This window comes from Sinocyclocheilus anshuiensis, unplaced genomic scaffold (assembly GCF_001515605.1).
Source record: "Sinocyclocheilus anshuiensis isolate Anshui unplaced genomic scaffold, SAMN03320099.WGS_v1.1 scaffold1170, whole genome shotgun sequence".
Classification (NCBI taxonomy): Eukaryota; Metazoa; Chordata; class Actinopteri; order Cypriniformes; family Cyprinidae; genus Sinocyclocheilus; species Sinocyclocheilus anshuiensis.
The window spans coordinates 533,798-542,803 of NW_015538055.1; positions in this window are offsets into that span (position 1 = coordinate 533,798).

Consider the following 9,006-nt stretch of genomic DNA (forward strand, 5'->3'; position numbering starts at 1 on the left):
TGGGAGGACTAAAATTTACATATGTGGTTTCAACAACCAGATGCATTTACACTTGTCTAGTTTCGTCTGGAATGCGGTCCAGACCACCTCCTGAAGTGGTTTGAGGTTTTCACGAAAAGAGGTAAATCCGGCCCTGCACAGATGTGTACATGCATTTTTGTGAGTACAATTGTACGTTGATCATTTGTCAGTTCCCCATCACCACATGTGGAAAAGGATGAATCATAGATGTAGCAGACCGATGATCAGATTCACTGCCTCCATCTGCAGCCCAGGGCTGATTGATGCATCTCTAAATGAGCCCCAACAATAACTGAGTGTCTGTGTCAGTGCCTGCTTGCTTAAGCTCCTTTATCCTTAAAACCAACAATCCAAAAGCACACCTACTCAGATTGAAAGCGCTCAGATGATGGCAGGCGCTTTTGTGCTCACAGTATCGACAAGCCTTTTCTGAGCTATCCAACAATTGAAAAGAAACTCCTGCTCCCACAACTGCTCTCCTCACTTACATCATGAAGTGATACAATCTTAGTGTAATGCATGATGTCTTTTCCAGCTGTGCTCCAAATTACAAGGTTTATTTTGCAGGCTGGTTGTGGACATTTAGGGCCTGTTTACACCTGGTCATTTATGTAAAACCAACAATCCAAAAGCACACCTACTCAGATTGAAAGCGCTCAGATGATGGCAGGCGCTTTTGTGCTCACAGTATCGACAAGCCTTTTCTGAGCTATCCAACAATTGAAAAGAAACTCCTGCTCCCACAACTGCTCTCCTCACTTACATCATGAAGTGATACAATCTTAGTGTAATGCATGATGTCTTTTCCAGCTGTGCTCCAAATTACAAGGTTTATTTTGCAGGCTGTCAGTTCATTGCGTCATTCAGTTTAATTGCCGTTTGAGGTTAAAAGGGAAGTTAAAGGATTAGTTCAAGAGAAATAAAATTTCTGTCATCATTTGCCAACTCTTGTGTCATCCCACATAGCAAAAAAAAAAACATTTGAAATATATGCAAAATATATGTTGCAAACAGTGAAGTTCAATTAAATATATTTTTAAAATTTAAAATATATTTAGATTCAACCTTCATATACCAAAGTGTATTTCAAAATATATTTCAGGGGCAAGAAACCACATTTCCAGTCTAACAGTAGCCTACACTTAGGAGGAGCAGTGGGCAGCCATTTTTGCTGCGCTGCCGGGTTACAAGTCCAACTCTCTTACCATTGGGTCACAACTGCCCTGGTGGTCTTTTTAATTTCTAGAGACAATTTCTTGAAGGCTATCAATAATACTTCAGCTTGTGAAAATATTGGAACTATAAGGGCCCCTTCACCCCAAGAACGAAAACAATAAAGAGAATTATAATGATATTATAATTATAATGATACTAGTGTGCACCAAAGCACAATATCATTCTGTTTTTTAAGAAGTGTTGCTTTAAATGCTCAAACTCTTTACAGCAAGATGGATTCTGATTGGCTGTCAGTGTTTGTATTGTTAATCCTCTGGAAAATTTGTTCTGAAAGTGATTCCAAGGACGTTGTTTCTCTGTGCCGTTATCATTATAGTTGGGGTGTGGACTCTGCTATTCTTTTAAATTTAGAATGATTTTTAAAACTATATTTTTATTGTTATCATTATAGATATAATCCTTGTTGTGAATGGGCCTTAAAAGACAAATTAAAAAGTTTTAATTTAAACAAATAGATTTTCACACCATCTGGACTACATAATGATAACATTTTAATTTTGCATTGTGGTTTTGATATGCCAAGAGATCATTTACATTTTGCTTACAAAAGACTAATTAAGCTCTTACCCTCATACCCCAATTAACAGTACGTACACATTTTATCAAAAAATTGCACTTTTCCAAGCATATATGTATGTTTTTCATTTATTTATTTTTTTTCCATTGGGTTGCTTTCATTGTTTCAACCGTTCATGCAGTTTCATATCTGAGCAGTTGGAAGTCCTGAAGTGTTCTCAGCTACAGCTGGACCTAAATCAATACTAAATGCAGTTTCAAAACTATCATTTATGTTAAGTTAGGAATACCAAAAGTTATGAATAATTCAGGTGTTTTGACTCTAATGGCAAATTGGCTATAATCAGCATAGACACCATTTTAACAGACTTTCCCCTTGATGAATAAAAGATGCAGGGCAGGGCTGAGACTCTGCTGGCTTATAGCTCCCATGGACCTCAGCCTGCATTTTTGTGGTTGAAATGTGTTTCAGGCCCTGAGGATACTAGAGCTGGTGAAAAACATCAGAGAGAGACATAAAGATGAAGACACAGTGACCTCAGCATGGCTGAATGAACGTGAGTTCAGAGAGCACACTTTCCTATTCATACCAATACACACTCAACATGCACACATGCAACTAGTCTTGATTCCTGTGACCTAACATACTCAAGACATGCCAAAAAGCAGAATATTTCAAACTGACAGGAACGTATAGCAAATATGAACTGTTTATAGTTTCAGTTATTTACCCACCGTGCTTCACATTACCCAGAGATTGCCCTTTCATAGCCTCAATGAGTTCTTATTTTTAAGTATTAACTTTTTCTCAGATGTTTCTCCTAAAAAAACATAATAAATAAAATAAAAAACACACAAAGGAGAACACACATCAAGTCGAAGTAAAGAGCAAGAATCTACCTGTACTTCAAAGTATTTTTAAAGAGCAAGAATCTCTATAATTTAAAATATTTTTGATTTTTTTTTTAACTACTTTTTTATATTAAAATATATTAAAATAGAAAGCAGGTCTTTAAATTATAATAATATTTCATGTTATTGGAGTCTTTAATGTATTTTTAATTAATTAAGGCTGTAAATAAATACAGCCTTGGTGAGCATAAGCAACTTTTTGTCAAATTATGTAATTGTAAATATAATACTTAAAATTAATGATTTTGAAATTCTAAAATGATAAAAGTAACATTATAATAGCATTAAAAATGCATATATATATGTATATATATATATATATGTGTGTGTGTGTGTGTGTGTGTGTGGATTATATATATATATATATATATATATAATCTACATAAAATCTTGATGGATGTAGTCTTTCTTTGACTAATTTTGCACCTTGTCACTACAAAAAAAAAGAGAGAGAGAGAAATTTTTATATTGAGGCTTTGACTTTACAGAAATCTAGAGTCTAGTTTGTGATTTCTTCAAAAAATGTAGAGAAGATGCATTTGATGCAAACATTGGTCTTTTTCTCAGGAGAAAATCTGGAGAAGCAAGAGACAGCAAAAGACTTACTGTCCAGGAGAAACTCCTGTGATCTTTCCTACGGGTACTGCTATCTTTATAAATTCTGTCTGTAGGTTTCTTTAGGACTAGCAGGTTGTGTCTCGTTTTCATTTGATCTGTTCCACCAGCATTCACCCATGAACATGTCCTGAAGCTATGCTAGTTTTCACATAGCGACTCCCACCAACTTGTTTACATTCCCTAAAATCACCCTCGCACTCTAATGTCACATTGGCTACTCTGTATTTGCCTGATTTTGGCGGCGACTGTTAAACAGGTTACATGAATATGAACTCGTGCGCATGCAGTCAGCAACTCACCACCAGTGTAAATCTGGTCATGTTCTGTTAGTCACTCTGTCCTTATATCAGCAGCTGTAAGCCCTGGAGATGATGCAGATTTTTACTTCAGTGTCACTGACTCTAATGCTGCCGTTTTGATTGGTATACCGAGCCTCATGCAGCACTGATCAAGAGCAGGGACCCCAGTGCCCCCGTCTCATTTTTTTTTCTTCTGAAAAGCGAGACTCACTTCACAGAGCCTCTAATTAGTGAGGATGAAAAGACGCATTAGCAATGTTAATGAAGTTTGTGTTTCAAAAGTGTATCCGGTGAAGAATTGCAGTCCTGTCTGAAGGGTTTTGTCTCGCAGACCAGCCAGGAGCTTTGATTTTATTCAGACCGAACCTCATTTTCATGTTTACCAAAGAGGTGCAGAAGTCTGAGGTTTATTCAGATTTGGAAGAAAAATAAATCCCATTTTTCAGAATGATAGACCTACATGTAGTGTATTTTTTTATTTATTTATTTATTTATTTTTTGGTGTTGAAAATAGTGTGGAGGGGTGAATTTCAAAAGGAAAATCAATTCCTATTTGAAATGCTTGTTTGCAGAACAAAACCCTGAAAAAAACAAAAAAAGTCATGTGCAGAACAAAACCTTTTAAACCTTTGCAATAAAGCAAAAGCTATTTTTATTCAAGTTTACCAATTATATATATATATATATACACACACAAATGGAAAGAGATTTTTGAGAGCTATATCTCTGATACAGTCACTGCATTACACATCTGAGAACCGTTGCAAAAGTAGTCAAGGTTGAGTAGAGGTTAAAGCAACTGCAAAAATCATTGTTGAGTACCAAACAAAAAAAAACATAAATATACGCCTGATGATAATTGCAAACATCAAGAACAACCTGATGGAAGAAAGCATTAGATACATTTTGCCACAGGGCTGTCAATCGAGTGACTTGCTGATTACACGACTATACATTATGCTGCTTATTAAACATTATTAAACATTATTATGGACAACAGCAAATGTTACTAAATATATGGATGCTAGATAGCTGTGGAATACTTGATTCTGATTGGTCAGTCGCGACATTCCGAGGTATGCTATCCCTCGATAACAACCGGTAAAAGCTAATAACACAGGATCATCCTGGTAACTGCAGTCGGCGCTGTACTCTTGCTTGAACTATTTTTTCTTGGTGGAAGCTTTGCGTTTGTTTAGCTAATAAAATATAACTCGATTCAAAATGGTGTACAATTATTTAATTATGTCATCCTGGTATCGCGGACTCACTCTCGTTTCATACAAACGCAGCTGCTGCCATTTTGCTACGATTGTTTTGTACGCTGTAATGGATTATATGAGAACTAACAAACTGGCAGTGGCGGCTCGTGGGTTTTAAAATAGAGGAGGCACACTAATTGTATTGTCTGGGATCCCTGCCGATTATTATTATTATTTAAAATGGCTTTTTGGCTGCTTTTAGTCAGAAAACGTAAAAAGAAAACGACATACATACAGCAAGATCATATAACTTCACTTACCTGGCCTATCACTTGAAGCAAACATCCATCCCTTCTTAAAAGTCTGTGTTAAAAGAGAGCTGCCTGTTGCGCATTTAATTAAGTCGACTGCTGTAGCCTATATCCAGTTAGGCATGTTTTCCCTAAATTTGTATATATACTGTTTGAATGACAGCTTGGTAAATCTGTTGGCGATCAAATATTCAATATCGCTACTCATCATAAGCACTTGGTACATTATCAGACTACGTTACAGGATGAGGAGTAGCAAAAAAGCTTTTCTAAAAAATGACAGGTTTTGGTCAAGGACATGTCTTGCTATTCTGTTCTGCTTTTGTTCATGGCGAGAAAGGAAATGTACTTCCCAAGAGTGAGAAGATATTAAGAGGCCATCCATAAAGCTGGCGCCTTTGTTTTCCAGCTGTGATCAATGTACCAAGATTGTAGTCACACCATCCCAATCCTTGTGCCGCAGATGTCATGGTTCGACTGTAATCCCATTTCTGAAAGAGGATTTCTCACCCATCAAATTACTGTTCCCTGGCATGCTTTCACCTCTGAATGCATCCAATCGGAAAGATCTCTCTGACCTGCTGATAGGATATTGTGGCCTCTTCACTGTAGAAAGTTATGCATTTAGAAAGAGAATATATCTTTTGGAAATACGACTGCAATCATGGTGAAGTAAATATTTTGTTCCACTTTGCATGAAACAAATTCAGACAGGAAGAGGCCCTTTCAGATGATATTTTCAAATGATTGCTGGTCATCTACATCTTTCAATCTGGAGCTTGGGAAAGGCACTTTATAAATAAAACATTATTATTGTTATTGTTATTATTATTATTATAAAAAATTAAACATTAAAACGCAAAACTGCCATTATTTCTTATGCTCTCTTGTTTATTTAAAAAATAGTTTTTATTATGTCATTTTATTGATTTTATTATACTTTATCCGATTTATTATTATTTATTATACTTTATCCTTTATCCTAAAAGGTTCCACAAAAATATTAAGCAACAAAACACTGATAATAATAAGTACCATAATTCATATTTGAGCACCAATAATAATTGATAATAATTGAGCACCAAATCAACATTTTATAATGATTTCTGAAAGATCGCGTGACACTTATGCCGAGTTCACACTGCACGATTTTCAAACTCGTCGGATTGCCACACTGCGTGACTATCAGGGGTAGCATTCAGTTGCTGCTGTGTTCACATTGCCACAAAACCTGTCTGCGAGTGAAAAATCGGGCTAATATCGTTCAGTGTGAACTCGGCATTAGACTGGAGTAATGGCTGCTGAAAAAATCAGCTTTGCCATCATAGAAATAAATTATATTTTTAAATATATTAAAATAGATTTTAAATTGTAAAAATATTTCAAAATATTACTGTTTTTACTGCATTTCTGACCAAATGAATGCAGCCTTGTTGAGCATAAGATACTTTAAAAAACACAAAAAATGTAGACTTACAATTTTTGGAGTCCTGGCATATGAAAAATACCCTGTTGTTGTAGAGGTTAAAAAGATCAAAGATCAAAATGATCATATAAATGACGGAATCAATGTGATTCAACTGTAATAAAAAAAAGCAGCTGCGAACTGTGATGGGCCTCTTAAGTTACTACCGACAATATATTAAGGATTTTTCAAAGATTGCTGGACCACTGTATGATTTACTCAAGAGCACCCCGGGAGTGGAAAACACTTGCCAAAATTTCAGACGAAGTAAAGTGAAGACTAGAGGAGTGCCTTCAAACCAACCAATAATTTGGAAGGATGAGTACCAAGAGATCTTGGAAAAATTGATAAACCATCTGGTCGAACCACCTATCCTTGGATTTCCAGACTTTTCACTGCCTTTTATTCTTCATACAGATGCCTCAAACCAAGGCCTGGGGGCAGTATTGTACCAAAAGCAGGGGGGTAAGCTCCGTGTAATAGCGTATGGATCTCGGACCCTCACAGCTGCCGAACGAAATTACCACCTCCATTCGGGTAAATTAGTGTTTCTCGCCCTCAAGTGGTCAATAATGGAGAAACTTAGAGACTACTTATACTACGCACCTACATTCACAGTCTTTAGCGATAATAACCCTCTCACGTATGTACTATCCAGCGCGAAACTCAATGCCACCGGCTGTAGGTGGGTAGCGGAGTTAGCAGACTTCCATTTTTCAATAAAGTACCGCCCTGGCCGAGAGAATGCAGATGCCGACAGTTTATCAAGATTGCCTCTAGACATTGAAGGGATGATAGAACAATGTACGGAGGAAATGTCATCAGACTGCATTGCAGCCACCGCACAAGCTGTAGAAGTGCAGGAAGATACCTCACCTTGGGTAGTATCTGACTCGTCTCCATGTTCACCTGACATGGGTGACAATGAACCTCTTCCTGTGGCTAAAATACAGCAGAGTCAAAGGGAGGATCCACACATCGGGCCTGTAATAAAATATAAATTAACTGGTGTGCGACCTTGCCCCAAACAAATGAAGTCTCTTACTCCTCAGAGCCGATGTCTTCTTCGTGAATGGGAGAAGCTTCATTTGGATGAGAGCGGCATCCTAAAGCGGAAGACAGCAAATAGACACCAACTGGTCCTACCTGAAAGATACAAGGCAGTGGTAATGAAGAAGTTGCACAATGAGATGGGTCACCAAGGAGTTGATCGCACGACATCACTGATCAGAGACCGTTTCTTTTTGCCCCATATGCAACAAGAGATTGAACATTATGATGCAAAAAGCTGTCATTGTTTGAAGCAAAAGAAGCCTTGTAGGGAGACAAGGGCTCCTCTCATTAATATCAGTACAACTCAGCCTTTTGAGCTTGTATCTGTTGACTTTCTTCATTTAGATAAATGCAAGGGGGGATACGAATACATATTAGTGATAGTTGACCATTTTACACGGTTTGCGCAGGCGTATCCCACAACATCAAAGTCTGCTAAAACGGTAGCTGATCGCCTGTTTAATGACTATGCCCTGCGATTTGTATTTCCGTGACGAATACACCACGATCAAGCTGGTGAATTTGAAAACCAGCTTCTAGCCCAACTGACAAAGAATTGTGGTGTCCTCAGTTCCAGAACAACGCCGTACCACCCGCAAGGGAACGGTCAGACGGAACGATTCAACAGGACCTTACTTCAAATGCTCAAAACACTGACAGACAAGCAGAAGACGAACTGGAAGGAATCCTTGAATAAACTGATCTTTGCATATAATAGCACCAAATGTTCGGCATGCTTACAACATTAGGGTGGAGAAAACTAAATGAGACGTATCTCACAGTGGTTTAAGTGGAACAGAAGGGTATATTTCTAAAATGTCAATTGAAAGTGAATGTTATGCGTAATGAAGCTCGTTTTTTGTGTATTTCATAATGAGTTCAGTGTTTTATAATGGATTGTTGAAATAGTGTTTTATCGAGTTGGAACTTTGAATTGTTTTCTCATTCTGAATCGTTACTGAAGAATCAATTGATATTGAACACAAAAGAACTGTATTGTTATCATCACAAGGGAATAACTCATTTATTTTGCAACATTTTGCAGTTGAAAGAGGACACAGACAGAAATGTGTTAAGTTATGAATGTTATAGAAGAAGTGATGTATTTGTATTATTGGCTTCAGACACATATTGATGTGATTTAATGTACAGATGTATTCATTTATTCACAGTTCTGTTATTCAAGTAATATTTGTTGATGAAAAAGAGACATCACACAGCCAATACAGACTGACGCAGAGACAACAGCACGAGTCCGTGTCTTCATTTATTAATGTCTATTTTCCCCCTTTATCAGGGTGTAACATTGTCTTGGGCCAGTTAGCAACCACCCAGAACACCATAGCAACTGCATAGCAGCACCCTGGCAACCA